At 36.6% G+C, this 16,217-nt stretch overlaps 1 long non-coding RNA gene across 1 annotated transcript in view; it reads right to left on the bottom strand.

Annotated features, from left to right (window-relative positions):
• Positions 1-536: 536 nt before the first annotated feature.
• LOC143682455 (uncharacterized) overlaps positions 537-16,217 on the bottom strand; it is a 56,734-nt gene continuing 41,053 nt past the window's right edge. The window contains exons 2-3 of the long non-coding RNA XR_013175140.1: positions 3,008-3,124; positions 537-609 (exon numbers count right to left, since the gene is read on the bottom strand). This is a non-coding gene — a long non-coding RNA (uncharacterized LOC143682455). The remainder of the gene's footprint in view (positions 610-3,007; positions 3,125-16,217) is intronic.

The raw sequence follows: 16,217 nt of genomic DNA, 5'->3' as shown, positions 1-16,217 counted from the left end.
TCAAAAAAGCAGAAATAAAAATTATACGTACAGGATGATCACAGTTAGGTCATACATGAAGTACCATTCCCTATTAGGGGTGTTTGAGTGTCCCAGATGTCAACCAAGAAAAGATCATAACAAAACTGATTCCAGCTTAGGGTGGTGTGACGGTGGCTCAGTGGCAGAGTGCCCCCCTGCCATGCTGGAGGCCTGGGTTCAATTTCCGGTGCCTGCCCACGCCAAAAAAAAAAAAAATGGATTCCAACTTAATAAGATGAAACCCAGAATTGCTCTCAATTGCTCTAAGAGTTAAGATTTTGCAGGAGCTGGGTGGGCAGGTGGGTAGGGGCAGGTGCAGTGTGGCGAGTAGGGTGGGTGGGAATTGCATTTCTCCTTGCCTCCTCAAGCTCTAAAACTTTTTTTTTAATTTATTTATTAATTAAAAAATACAGAAACAAAACAAAACATCGACATACATAATCAGTAATTCACAATATCATCACTTATAAACTTTTAAACTTTTGATAAATTATTTCAGCATAAGCATGTCCTGTCATGGATGATGTTTTTCTCTTCTTTAGAGCTTGGTATGGGGCATGATCACATCTCCTTTCTCTTGACTTCTTCCTAAAACATAAAAGGAAAGTCATTTGCATGTATGTGTTGGGGAAATAAAAGCCCTACTAACCAAGAGAGACCCCTCCACAGCAATGTCAAAAACAAAGAAAACCAGTTTGTTATTGAGTAAGCACAATGGAGTACATGAATATAGGTTGCCTGGAGGCAACTACAAAGTCAGAATGAAATTTCATGTAATTTATACAGTAAAGCAGAGAAAAGAGTAATAAAACTTCTCTAATCGCTTCAAGAGACAAATAGTTACATCTCAAGATAAGCTCTTAGGTTAACTCCAAAGGTGCATGTTTACATTTCAAAGAGATGTGAGAGCTTCCACCTTGGGGACACCTCTGTCTTGTAAGACTGGAGAAGGGGCATATCTCTGGAGAGATTTATCTAGGTTCCAAAAGGTTAGACTAAGGACACAGACCCATTATGTTTCCAAGAAGACCCTCTCAGAAGGGTGAGGGGAGGCAACAGCCCTCTTCCCCTTCAAAAGCAGAGAAAAATTGCTTTTTTTTGCCCTTACCCATGTGCATCAACTTTGCTGACATTTGTGTTGATGTGGCAGACCACTAGAAGTTGAACTTTAATTATCCCTGTTCTTAAAGTCCTTTAGATACCAAACAAATGCAGGGTTCTCTGCATGCTACACACAATGGCCAACCTACGACACTGGGGTTTCAAAGAGAGAAAGAGTGTAATAAACACTCCAAGGAGATCAGATGACCTATGTGACCCAAAATCTATCTCCCTGAGTCTAAGGAATTCAGAATTTTTATGGATTCAAACAAGATGGGTGGTGGGGGGTGGTGGTGGATGAAGTTGTTACCATTACAATAGTAGGTATGCACAAGGCTGAGACCAGCCAGAATGACCTTTATAATAGTAAATATAAACAGGAGTGACAGTAGGCTAGAATAACCATTACAAAAGTATAAACAGGGCTGAGACTAGGCTGTAGTAACCACAACAATAGTAAGTATACACAGGGCTGAGACTTTGAGTTTCAGTAATTCCAGGTATTAATTTCTGCCTTTTGTACCAGACAGAAAGAAAAAAAAAATCTATATGATGATTCAATAATCATAATCATTTGTTCACTCTTAATTTCTTGGTTACAATTTGGCCATCCCATTAACTAGAATTTCCCACAGGACACCTCCATCACAGCAGACTCTGGTCTCTTGCCATATTTTCTCCTTCTCTTTCTAATTCCATACTCCCTCTTACCCCCTCTTTTGGACACTTTCCATTTCTATATTCCCCTAAGAAATTTAGTGTCCCATATGTTAATGCATGGCAAATTTAGTTCTCCACCCACCTCCAGGCTCTGGAGCATCACAGACAAAGACTTTTCTGCTTCCCAAACCCTTGAATGCTACACTTTTACAACCGTGGCATTGATTCAGATCCCACCTTTCACCTGAAGGGAAAAATCGGCTGTGAGATTTCAGTCTTTTCCCTTCTACTTTCCCCACAAGTCTCCTTTAAGGGAAGGAAGAGAGAAGTAGACACCCTTTACTCCATTGCTGATAAGAATTATGCCAGCTTTCCCCATTCCGCACCCACCTCAGAAGGCAGAAATGGCGCTGCTCAGTTTTGATTTTAAATTATGATTCTTCTCTGGTTCTTCATATTTCATTGTTTGATTTTTATTCATATTTTATCTCAAAAACCGAGATGCATCTCATACTTGCCATCAAGTAATAAGGTGCCACTTTTATAGATCAAATTAGCCAAGGTTTGTGGTTTTATACGTTGAGAGGGGTTAAAAATATATTGTCTGTAGCTAAGTGCAATAGTAACTAGCTGAGTAGTAAGTTGGTTTTGACAACCACATACAAGGTAGGTTTTCAACCTAAATTTGGAGTCTTCACTTTTTTAAACTGTCTTTAAAAAAATGTTGCATCCAAGGAGCATAGAAATAGAGCTGTGGGACTTAAGTGTACGGGGTGTGAAGTAAATATTAGCCACTAAAGGAATGACCACAAATAGATAAAGCTGTCTTCCTTATTGTCACCAATACAAGTGTAAAATGACTGCCTGTCATACTCCAGGAGATGCTGTCAAGAAGCCGGAGAAATTATCAAATGCTTTGGAAAAGATCATAGAATTTTCAAGGCAGAAGGAGGTTGGCATGGCTCATTCGTGCTTCTTGAAGGACTATCAGTGAAATGTTGACCATCAATCTGTCAAAATCCTCCTGCCTACTTTTAGGAGAAGCTGTCTATTTTCCTTCAAAATAGAATTTAGTTCGAAAAAAAGTAAAAAACAAAGTAGAATTCAGTTCAGGAATGCAACAATATCTATGAATTTAAACAAAGAAGAAGCACAGTAAAAACCCTGAAATAGCTTCAAAATAAAACTGTCTGAAACTGACTACTACTACCTGCCTGAAGATTACCTGGAAAATCATGATGAGGAGCACATATTCTAGACATCATGATGTCTCCATGATGATCCGCAGAATCTTCATATTCAGAATGTGAAAAAGTCCTGGACTCAGATTTCACTTGCAATACTGAAGGGAAAAGAGGCATGTAATTCTGTAGATGTATGTATTGAAAATGAGTGGGAAATAATTGTGTACATTAATAAGCTGACTCCTCATCTCTAAAAAGCTGTAATTAACTTGATGTGTTATCTTACATTCTATAACATCTTAGGAAACAAAGTTACATAAAAAGAGAGAAATGCATCAAAACGTTAATAGTAGTTATCTACTACTACAAAGGGTTTTTCTCCTTTAAGCTTTTCTTTATTTTCCAAATTTTCTGTAATGAATTTGTATTGCTTTTGTAATAAAAAATTATCTTTTTAAAAAATAAATGAAATGTATCTAAGGTTTGTTCTCTCTGGGAAAAAGTAGCTAAATGACAACCATCCCTCTTTTCTCCCATTCATCCTACTCCCAATGGAGCTACAATTTAAAGAAATGATAATACTTCAGGGTTGTAAGAACTGAAACTAGCCACACAGCATCATAGAATTAAGAACCAAGATTGCCTTCATTAATATGACTTTACTAATAAACTGTGTGCAATAACATGACTTGACTACTGTTGAAACTCTTGCTCTAGAAAATGAAATTGCAAATAACTTTATTCTTTCTTTTAGAAACTTCCTGAAAGTACTCCCCTAGTAGCATGTCAGCTCATCAACTTTCTGAGCTTTGCTTTGAAACGCTCCCTTCACTGAACCTACCAATTGTAAACTATTATGTCTCAAACTTGGCCATTTTAATCAAGCCCCAGCCCCAAAACCCAGCCCTCCAATCCCCTCCCTCACCTCACTTACCCTATATTGAAAGATACCTCAAATTATGTCCTAATAAACCCATAAATATTCTGCCTTTGTGCTCCCCACACTGAGATATTAAGAGGCTGTTGAGTTATTATTGCTGCAGTAAGCAATAAATTCAGCTTTGTTGTATCAAGTTATATTAGTGGTATTTTCAGGGAGCTGGCACTTGACATTTAGAAAAGTCCTGAGAAGTTGTTCAGTTCTATTAACCATTGGAGGCTTATGATCCTCATACATCATCTCTAACAAGTGATATTCTGGTTTCTACTTGAATACTTCTTGGTTCTAGGATCTCACTGTCTTCCAGATGTTGTCCTTTTGACAATGGTGTCACCTTTGAGATTTTTCATTTGTTTGATATGAGGTAATAATATGATGGTAATAAATATATTTGAGCAAGTGAATAAAAAGTTGGACAGTACACTTCACGTTTCATTGTTATCCCTCCCAGTTAGCTGAGAAAACTGTGACCAACGTTTTCATACAGCTCTGTGATAGTTTCTACTTGACCAAATGATTATGCCCAGCGGTCTGGTCAGGGAAGCACTGGCCTGACCATCACTGCAAGGATATTTTGTGGCTGCTTGATTAAATCATCAGTCAGTTGATTGCCTCTGTGATGAACTAAGGCATGCCTCCCACAATGAGATAATTCAATCAGTTGAAAGCTTTAAAGGAAAAAGAGAGTCTCACTGTTTCTTCAGCCAGTGAGCCTCTCCTGTAGAGTTCATCTAGAACCTTCATCAGAGCTGCCAGTCTTACAGCCCACGCTATGGACTTTGAACTCCTCCATTCTCACGTTTGCATGAGACACCTTTCTAAATCTCATATTTATAGATCTCTCCTGTTTCTCTAGAGAACCCTGACTAACACAGGCTCCTTTTGTTATCTTTTCTTTTTCTGTTTTATTTCTTTTTTTGCTTCATCTTTATAAAAATATTTGTATGGTTTTTGGGTTTTTTTTTTTTTTTTTTTTTGCCGTGATTAATATATTCTCTGTGTAGAACATTTGGAAGCTCCAAAAAGAAATAAAGAGGAAATTAATTCTTGTAATGTTAAAAAAAAAAAAAAAGAAGAAGAAGAAGCTGTACACCAAGGCTTAGGTGAGCTTCCCTGGTTGACAACACTTCACACGTGTTGCCACAAATCCCTGCTAGAAGAATTAAGTGTGTCCCCCTGTGTCCTCACTGGAAGGGAATATCTGGAAGCTTATGCCTGCTTTTTCCCAGACTTCACTCCATGTGCCTTTTCCCTGTGCTGCTTTTAATCTCTATGTTTTTATTGTAATAAACTAAACCATGTACATAACAGCTTCTGAGTTCTGTTAGACCTTCTAGTGAATCAAGCATCCAGGCTGTCTTTGGTGACCCTGACATGTTAACCATTCTATCTGAAAAGACTGCCATAGAGTTCAATCTTTTTTCTGTTCCCATTTAACAGTGACTCTGCTCTGAAGTTCATCTTCTCTCACTTTGTTGTCTTTTTTTTTTTTTTGTAAAAAAAAAATTAGTTTAAACAATGTGGACATAATTAAAAGAAATAATATACCATATTGCTGATATTCTATATTGCTAATTACTGTATTTAATTAGACATATATCAACCAGTGGAAGGTGAGGCTTTTATTCTCTTACCTCCCCCTTGCACACACTTCTCCTCACCCATCCTTCACATATACTTATTATAACCCAATGTCTAATTAAATAGAAATTCATTCATTACTACGATGGTGTAGTATTGTTCGTTGCAGGACCGAATAGATTTCTATGATTTTATTTCCTATTTTGGGCAGACTTTATTTTTCCTGGAGTAAATAATTTTATTATTTTAATTTTCTTCATTCATTATTGTCTACTTTTAATGTTTTCTACATGTTCCATCATATTGTCAAATGCCTAACAATATTGTTTTTCAAATGGGCAAACATCAGAGAATTTATCAATTCCATTCTTTCCTGTCCCAGTAGACCTCTGTAATATCCCTGCTGCAATTTGGACTGATTGCTCTTTAGCCTGCTACATAACTGACATCCGTGAATCACTTTTCCATCATTCTGGGCTTCCTAGTACCATGTTTTTGTGTTAGACTGCCCATTTCTTAGCAAAGATTTTTCTCTTTCAGTTTACTTGCTGATGTTTTTAGAGCATATCCTTCCTGGGGAGGGAATACATAGACGGTAACTTTTTGAGTTACTGCATGTCTTTATTTTATCATTAAATGTGACTACAAATTTGTGTGGACTGAAATGTGAGTTGCTTCATATGGTCGTACAGACTGTACTGCAAAACTCTAGTGGGGAATTTTTATAAAATGAGACAGGCCTGGAAGTATATAGCAGACTTTTGGTCTGAAATCATTACTCACTTCTTTCAGCCTTGACTGGGCTGCTTTGAGCCTGTCATATTGCCTGCATGGTTTAGGGGTCACTCCGAGATTTGGCCAAAGTTCATCTGAAGAATTTGGAGCTTTCCCTTTCTGGCTCTCCCCTTTCCAGGATTTTCTACTTCACTTTCCAACTGTTATGATCACTCTGAACTCTTTTCTCTGGTTCTTCAAGCCAATATAATTGTAAGTGTCTGTCCAGATTTAAGCCACCCTTCCTGGGGTCTACCCTCAGATTAAAAAACAACCAATAAAACAAAGAAAATGGATAATTGCTATTATAGGCTCTCCCATAATGCAAATTAAATGGTTGACTGCAGTATATATAAAACATCTGCTGACCCAAATTAAAAATAACAAGGAACTAAATTAGAATTGCTTTTTCCATCAAATCATAAAGAAGACTAGACATATTATAAGCCGGATGGTCTCAGTGTTTTTAAGGCATTTGTCTATTGTGAATTTAGTATAGTAAATTGAAGTGGTAACTAAATAGTATTCTGGGGACTTAAAGGAGTTAATGACTGTGGCTTCCTAAATGCTTAACTAACTGCTGGGTAGAGCACCAGGTGACTCTAATTCAGTAAGAACAACAGAAGTGAGAGATTTGTTTTAAATCTCAAGCTAATATTAGCCACAATCCTTTTTCTGGAGTTGAACTGCTTTATGCTTTCTTGCTTAATTAACTTGTTATAAAATTTCTTATCTCAATAAGTAAATTATCAAGATAATTTCAAACCCATTTTTGATTTCTAAATTCTACACTCTGGATTTCTTCCTATAAAAGACCACAGAAAATACTTTTAAAGACATCTCATTATCAAAATTTTGAAAATAGTCATTGGAAAGCCTGGAGAAAGGGACAAACTATAACATCAATTTTCTGTTACTTCTAAGGAAAACAGATCATGGCCAGCCCTCCATTCCTTCCTAGGGTTCTCCCCACTGACTGAGAATTATCACTGGGGATGACAAGATTTGCTTCATCTCGGTGACCCTGACTCACTTCCTTTCAAATTTGTATTCACCATTGAAGAAAAACTGATATCCTACCCCTTTCAGTAGCACATACATCAAAATTTGAACACTACAGATGAAATTAGCATAACCCCTACCTCAAATAAATGAATGAATGGCTTGTATAATCAGGAATTATTTTTGTTGCCTATGACAGGAAGCCCAACAAAACAATTATATTATTGTTTCCTAGCTGATCCAAAAAACAATTATGTTATTGTTTCCTAGCTGCTAAAACAAATACCATACAATGGTTTGGCTTAAACAAAGGGAATTTATTGGCTCACGGTTTTGAGGCTAGAAGTCCAAAATCAAGGTGTCACTAAAGTGATGTCTTCTCCCAGAAGACCTTGACTGGCTGTTGGTGATCTTGGTCTTTTGCTTTTCCATCACATGGCAATGCACATGGCAGTATCTTTTCCTTTCTCTTCCAGGTTCCATTAACTTCCAGCTCTGGCTGCTCCCCATGACTTTTCTCTGTCTGATTTTTACTCTGTTTATAAAGGACTCCAGTAATCTGGATTAAAACCCAATCTGATTCGGTTGGCCATCACTTAACTGAAGTAACATCTTGACAAGATCTTATTCATTTTTTTATAAATTTGTATTGATACAATGTATAAGCACATACATTCTTAACATACAAACATTCCATACATGGTGTACAATCAATGGCTCACAATATCATCACATAGTGTATATTCATCACCATAATCATTTTAGAACATTTGCATAACTCCAGAAAAGGAAATAAAAAGAAAAAAGAAGAAACTCATACATACCATACCTCTTACCCCTCCCTCTCATTGACTACTGTATTTCCATCTATCCGATATATATATTTGATTTTAACATTTGTTCCCCCTTTTATTTATTTATTTTTAATCCACATGTTTTACTCATCTGTCCGTACTGCAGATGAAAGGTGCAGCAGATGCAAGGTTTTCATATCACACAGTCACATTGAAAAAGCTGTATCATTATACAATCATCTTCAAGAAACAAGGCTATGAACACAGCTCTACAGTTTCAGGCACTTCCCTCTAGCCTAGTACACCTTAATCTAAAAAGGGGATATCTATAGAATGTATAAGAATAACCTCCAGGATAACCTCTCAACTCTGTTTGGAATCTCTCAGCCACTGACACCTTATTTTGTCTCATTTCTCTCTTCCCTCTTTCAGTTGAGAAGATTTTCTCAATCCCTTGATGCTGAGTCCCACCTGATTCTGATTTCTGTCCCACATTGTCAGGGAGGTTTACACCCCTGGGAATCATGTGCCACATAGTGAAGGGGAGGGCGGTGAGTTCCTTTGTCATATTGGCTGAGAGAGAGAGAGGTCAAAACTGAGCAACAAGAGAGGTTCTCTGAGGGTGACTCTTAGTCCTAATTTTAAGTAGCCCTAGTCTATCCTTTGCGGAGATTAGTTTCATATGAACAATCCCCAAGATTGAGGGCTTGGACTATTGATTTTGTTGTCCCCACTGTTTGTGATAATATCAGGAAGTCTCCAAATGGGGAAGTTGAATTTTCCCCCTTTCTTGCCATTCTCCCAGGAGGACTTTACAAATACTTTTTTATTCACTATTCAAATCACTGTGGGATTTATCTCTGTGGACAAACCTACAAAACCTCATGCCCTATTCAAGGGTCTATGTACTTATGGTGTTCAGGTAAACTGTTCATATAACTTATATTAGGAAATGCACTAGTCAAAATATAAATTTTGTACCAAATAAATATTTTTTGCTTTAGACTCACACATAAATTAAAGGTTTAAAATATGAATTACCATCTATTTTCAACACCCTGCAATACTGACATTCCTTGGTTCTCCCTCATGGAAAAACATTTTTTAATTTGTAGATTTAGTCCCTATCTTTGTACACTCTAGGCATTCCTAGATTATACCATCTCAGTCTTTATCGTCTGTCTTTCCTTCTGGCTTTATTTGTACCCCCAGCCCTCCTCCCTCTATCTTTCTCACATTCAACTTCATTCTATTTGATAACATTATTACGCTATAATTAAGAAGTATTGTGCTATCAGTTTCTGAGTTTTTGCAATCAGTCCTGTTGCACATTTTGGAGACATCTTATTTATAATAGGTCCACACCCACTAGAATGTGGGCCAAGACCCAGAACACATTCAAACTGGGGTACATAATTAAGTTCACATCAAAGTGTTTATAAAAATTATGGTGGTTATTTTTATTTATTCTTCAATTTAGAATTTGAGTATTACAATAAATGAGCTAGACTTAACAGGCGTTTATAGGACATTACACTCCACAACACCAGGACACACCTTTTTCTCAAGTGCTCATGGATCATTCTCAAGGATAGACCATATGCTGGGCCACAAAGCAAGTCTCAATAAATTTAAAAACATTGAAATCATACAAAACACTTTCTAAGATCATAAAGGAATGAAGTTGGAAATCAATAATAGGCAGAGTGCCAGAAAATTCACAAATATGTGGAGGCTCAACAACACACTCTTAAACAATCAGTGGGTCAAGGAAGAAATTACAAGAGAAATCAGTAAATATCTCAAGGCAAATGAAAATGAAAACACAACATGTCAAAACTTATGGGATGCAGCAAAGGCTGCTAAGAGGGAAATTTATTGCCCTAAATGCCTATATCAAAAAAGAAGAAAGGGCAAAAATTCGGGAATTAACTGTCCACTTGGAAGAACTGGAGAAAGAACAGCAAACTAACCCCAAACCAAGCAAAAGGAAAGAAATAATAAAGATTAGAGCAGAAATAAATGAAATTGAGAACATGAAAACAATTGAGAAAATCAATAAAACCAGAAGCTAGTTCTATGAGAAAATCAATAAGATTGATGGACCCTTAGCAAGATTGACAAAAAGAAGAAGAGAGAGGATGCAAATAAATAAGATCAGAAATGGAAAAGGAGACATAACCACTGACCCCACAGAAATAAAGGAAGTAATAACAGGATACTATGAACAGCTTTATGCTGATAAATACAACAATGTAGATGAAATGGACAACTTCCTAGAAATGCATGAACAACCAACTTTGACTCAAGATGAAATAGATGACTTCAACAAACCAATCACAAGTAAAGAAACTGAATCAGTCATTAAGAAGCTTCCATAAAAGAAAAGTCCAGGACCAGAAGGCTTCACATGTGAATTCTATCAAACATTCCAGAAAGAATTAGTACTAATCCTAGTCAAACTCTTCAAAAAAATTGAAGAGAAGGGAAAGCTACCTAATTCATTCTATGAAGCCAACATCACCCTCATACCAAAACCAGGCAAAGATATTACAAAAAAAGAAAACTACAGACCAATCTCTCTAATGAATATAGATGCAAAAATCCTCAACAAAATTCTAGCAAATCGAATCCAGCAACACATTAAAAGAATTATACATCATGACCAAGTAGGAGTCATCCCAGGTATGCAAGGATGGCTCAACATAGGAAAATCAATTAATGTAATACACCATATCAACAAATCAAAGCAGAAAAATCACATGATCATCTCAATTGATGCAGAGAAGGCATTTGATAAAATTCAACATCCTTTCCTGTTGAAAACACTTCAAAGGATAGGAATAGAAGGGAACTTCCTTAAAATGATAAAGGGAATATATGAAAAACCCACAGCTAACATCATCCTCAATGGGGAAAAACTGAAAACTTTCCCCTTAATATCAGGAACAAGACAAAGATGTTCACTATCACCATTGTTATTCAACATTGTGTTGGAAGTTCTAGCCAGAGCAATTAGACAAGGAAAAGAAATACAAGGCATCAAAATTGGAAAGGAAGAAGTAAAACTCTCACTGTTTGCAGATGATATGATACTATATGTTGAAAACCCTGAAAAATCCACAGAAAAACTACTAGAGCTAATAAATGAGTACAGCAAAGTGGCAGGTTACAAGATCAACACTCAAAAATCTGTAGTGTTTCTATACACTAGTAATGAACAATCTGAAGGGGAAATCAAGAAAAAAAAATCTATTTACAATTGCAACCAAAAGAATAAAATATTTAGGAATAAATTTAACTAAAGATACAAAAGACCTATGCAAAGAAAACTATAAGAAATTGTCAAAAGAAATCACAGAAAACCTAAATAAATGGAAGGGAATACCATGTTCATGGATTGGAAGACTAAATATAGTAAGATGTCAATTCTACTTAAATTGATTTACAGATTCAATGCAATGCCAATTAAAATCCCCAAAATTTACTTTTCAGAAATAGAAAAACCAATAACCAAATTTATCTGGAAAGGCAGGGTGCCCTGAATAGCTAAAAATATCCTGAGAAAGAAAAATGAAGTTGGAGGTCTCATGCTACCTGACTTTATGGTGTATTATGAAGCTACAGTGGGCAAAACAGCATGGTACTGGCATAAAGAGAGATATACTGACCAATGGAATTGAATAGAGTGTTCAGATATAGATCCTCTCATCTACAGACAATTGATTTTTTCTTTTTTTTTTGGCTTTTAAAAAGGGGAACTTTATAAGTTGCTACTTTACAGTTCTAAGGCTGAGAAAATGTCCCAATTAAAGCAAGTCTGCAGAAATGTCCAATCAAAGGTATCCAGAGAAAGATACCTTGGTTCAAGAAGGCCAATGAAGTTCAGGATTTCTCTCTCAAATAAGAAGGCACATGGCGAACACGGTCAGGGTTTCTCACTCAGCTGGGAGGACACATGGTGAACACAGCATCATCTTCTAGCTTTCTCTCCTGGCTTCCTGTCTCATAAAGCTCCCTGGGAGGTGTTTGACAATTGATCTGTGTTAAGGCAGTCGAGCCAATTCACGTGGGACAGAACATTCTCTTCAATAAATGGTGCTTAGAGAACAGTATCTCCACATGCAAAAGAATGAAAGAGATGAAAGAGGAACCATATCTCACACCTTTTACAAAAATTAACTCAAAATGGATCAAAGACCTAAACATTAGATCTAAGACCATAAAACTTTTAGAATAAAATGTAGGGGAATATCTTGTAATTCTTACAATAGAATGTGGCTTCCTAGATCTTACACCCAAAACACAAGCACTGAAGAAAGAAAGAAATGGGAACTCCTCAAAATTAAACACTTTTTGCATCAAAGAAAGTAAAAAGACAGCCCACACAATGGGAGACAATATTTGGAAAAGATATATCAGATAAAGGTCTAGTACCCAGAATATATATAAAGAGATTGTTCAACTCAACAACAAAAAGACAGAGAGCCCAATTACAAAATGGGCAAAAGACTTGAACAGACACTTCTCAGAAGAGGAAATACAAATGGCCAAAAGGCACATGAAAAGATGCTCAACTCCCCTGGATATTAGGGAAATGCAAATGAAAACTACAATGACATATCATCTCACACCTACCAGAATGGCCATTATCAATAAAACAGAAAATGACAAGTGCTGGAGAGGATGTGAAGAAAGAGGCACACCTATCCACTGTTGGTAGAAACGTCAAATAGTACAGCTGCTGTGGAAGGTGGTGAAGTATAGAATAGTATAAGTATAGAATTATTTCTCAAAATTCCTGAGAAATACTCAGGAAGCTAAGTATAGAATTGCCATATGATCCAGCAATACCATTACTAGGTATCTAACCAGAGGACATGAGGGCAAGGACACAAATGGACATTTGCACACCAAAGTTTATAGCAACATTATTTACAACTGCCAAGAGATGGAAACAGCCAAAATGTCCATCAACAGATGAGTGGCTAAACAAGCTGTGGTATATACATATGATGGAATATCAAGCAGCTGTAAGACAGAATAAGTTATGAAGTTTGTAACAACATGGATGGAGCTTGTTCTAGTTTGCTAGCTGCCAGAATGCAATATACCAGAAACAGAATGGCTTTTTAAAAGGAGAATTTAATAAGTTGTTAGTTTACAGTTCTAAGGCCAAGAAAATGTCCCAATTAGGACAAGTCTATAGAAATGTCCAATCAAAGGCATCCATCCAGTGAAAGATACCTTGGTTCAAGAAGGCCAATGAAGTTCAGGGTTTCTCTCTCAAGTGAGAAGGCACATGGTGAACACAGTCAGTTTCTCTTTCATCTGGAAATGCACATGGTGAACATGGTCAGGGTTCCTCTCTCATCTGGAAGGTCACATGGCAAACAAGGCATCATCTGCTAGCTTCTCCTGGCTTTCTGTTCCATGAAGCTCCCCCGGAGACATTTTCCTTCTTCATCTCCAAGCGTCACTGGCTGGTGGACTCTGCTTCTTGTGGCTATGTCATTCTGCTCTGCTCTCTCTGAATCTCTCTCTTCTCCAAAATGTTTCCTCTTTTATAGGACTCCAGAAACTTATCAAGATGAGCCCAAATGGGTGGAGACATGTCATCACCTAATCCAGCTCATCAACCACTCTTGATTAAATAATATCTCCAGAGAGATGATCTGATTACAGTTTCAAACATACAGTATTGAATAGGGATTGTTCTGCCTTTACAAAATGGGATTTAGATTAAAACATAGCTTTTCTAGGGGACATACATCCTTTCAAACCAGCACAGACCTTAAGGACATTATGCTGAGTGAGATTAGCCAGAAACAAAAGGACAGATACTTTATGGTCTCACTGAAATGAACTGACATTAGTAAATGAACTTGGAGAATTTCAGTTGGTAAAAGAGACCATCAGGAGATAGAAATAGGGTAGATATTGGGTAATTGGAGCAGAAGGGATACAAATTGTATAACAGAACTGATTGTAAAACAAACAGAGTTTCTGAGTTTTACAATCAGTTCTACTTTAGTTCTGGGTTCTACTTTAGTTCTTCCTTAAGCATTTAAGTTCATCTTATAAATCTCATTATTCCATTTATAAGCCTAGCAAATTTGAACTGTCACTTTTAATGACCTCAATATGTGGTTCCATTTTCAAACTTAATTAATTAAACTCTTTTAAATGTTGGTAACTGAGTTTATAAATTTAATACATTTTATTTTTTTGAGTCCTTCAATTGTCTGAATGATTTTTAGGAATTAAATTAATTAAAGGTAAAAATATGGTGACCCTTAAGGCCTTTTAAATATACTAATATCATAACATACACTTAATAAAATTTCTACTTTAATTCACAAGTTTAAATCACTTAATTCTAAATTTTAACTTGGAATCACAAGGTTGCCTCAATCTAATAAACCAGATTCATTTTAATACTGATAGTTCATAATGCTAAATACATACAGATTATTTAGCAAAAGAAAATATTAGCTTGGCATGTTTTGTTCTCTTAAATATTTCTATCATTAGTTCTATAACTTTTAGGGGTATTAAAATAATATCTAATTTGAATTTTTTATATCTCTCTAGTGGCTTTCCATGGCTGTTTTGGTCATAGTTTTCAAAGACATTTTACTAATTATTCCGTTTAATTCAAGTAAAATTAAACACTTTTAATTTTAGGTGTTTGATTTTAGGATTGATTTTTATGAGGTTCCTTCTCTCTCTCCCTCTTCCATGTGAGTGAATGTCTGCGTGTGTGTGTATGTGCACATTTGGGAATGTGTTTCTATATGTGTGTGTGTATACACATGTCCATGCAGGTGGGAGTGGGAGAGAATGACTCCTTGTATTTTCAAAGGGAGCTCAAAGGAATAACATTTACCAAACCATTGCTGATTATTTTGAGGCACTGGAATTTAGTAACTTGGGCTGCTTTTTACTTTAAAATTGTCTCCATGGCTTGAGTAAGCAAGTGTCACTTTCAACAGGAAAAAAAAAAAGAAAATGTATTTTTTTGAATAACATTTTTAAAAAGGATGAGGTAACGCCCTTTGTACTGACACAGAAAGACGCCTAGGGTATATTGTTCAGTCAAAAAAAAAAAGGAGGTTCAGAAAATAATACACAGAGTGTTATGCCACTTCAGGAAAAAAATAATGGGGTAAAAATTAATGTGGTGTGAATATAGATAGGTTTCAAAAGATATACCCTCTGGGGATGGGACTGGAATTGGGAGTTGCCTAGAATAGAAACACTGAAGTAAACAAGGAAGGGATTTATTTCTGTTCATGTAACAAGTTGAGAAGGAGGCTGTTCTAGTTTGCTAGCTGCCAGAATGCAATATATCAGAAACAGAATGGCTTTTTAAAAGGGGAATTTAATAAGTTGCTAGCTTACAGTTCTAAGGCCGAGAAAATGTCCCAATTAAAACAAGTCTATAAAAATGTCCAATCTAAGGCATCCAGGGAATGATACCTTGGTTCAAGAAGGCCGATGAAGTTCAGGGTTTCTCTCTCAAGTGGAAGGGCACATGGTGAACATGGTATCATCTGCTAGCTTCTTCTCCTGGCTTCCTGTTTCATGAAGCTCCCCCAGCGGCATTTTCCTTCTTCACCTCTAAAGCACTGGCTGACGGACTCTCAGCTTCGTGGTGCTGCAGCATTCTCTGCTCTCTCTGAATCTCCTTCATTCTCCAAAATGTTTCCTCTTTTATAGGAGTCCAGAAACTTCTCAAGACCCATACAAATTGGGTGGAGACATGTCATCACCTAATCCACCTTAACAACCAGTCTTGATTAAATCACATCTCCAGGGAGATGATCTGATTACAGTTTCAAACATACAGTATTGAATAGGGATTATTCTGCCATTTTACAAAAATGGGATTTTGATTAAAATATGGCTTTCTAGGAGACATACATCCTTTCAAACCAACACAGATGCCTCCCAGGTGGAGGCACTTCATGGCTCTAGGTTCTTTCTAGCTTCTATCCCACCATCTTGTGGGTGTGTCCTCCAGATTCATAATGATAAAACTGTCTCTTCACATTGGCACCTTCTATGGCTCCTCTTTTCCTCACACTGGCTCCATCACTAACTGTGCTGGTCCTTTTCTTCCTTCTAAGACACCAGCCACAGCCCCTGAGCACAAAA

The sequence above is a fragment of the Tamandua tetradactyla genome, chromosome 5 (genome assembly GCF_023851605.1).
Source record: "Tamandua tetradactyla isolate mTamTet1 chromosome 5, mTamTet1.pri, whole genome shotgun sequence".
NCBI classification, from domain to species: Eukaryota; Metazoa; Chordata; class Mammalia; order Pilosa; family Myrmecophagidae; genus Tamandua; species Tamandua tetradactyla.
This window is presented reverse-complemented; position numbering and strand designations above follow the sequence as displayed.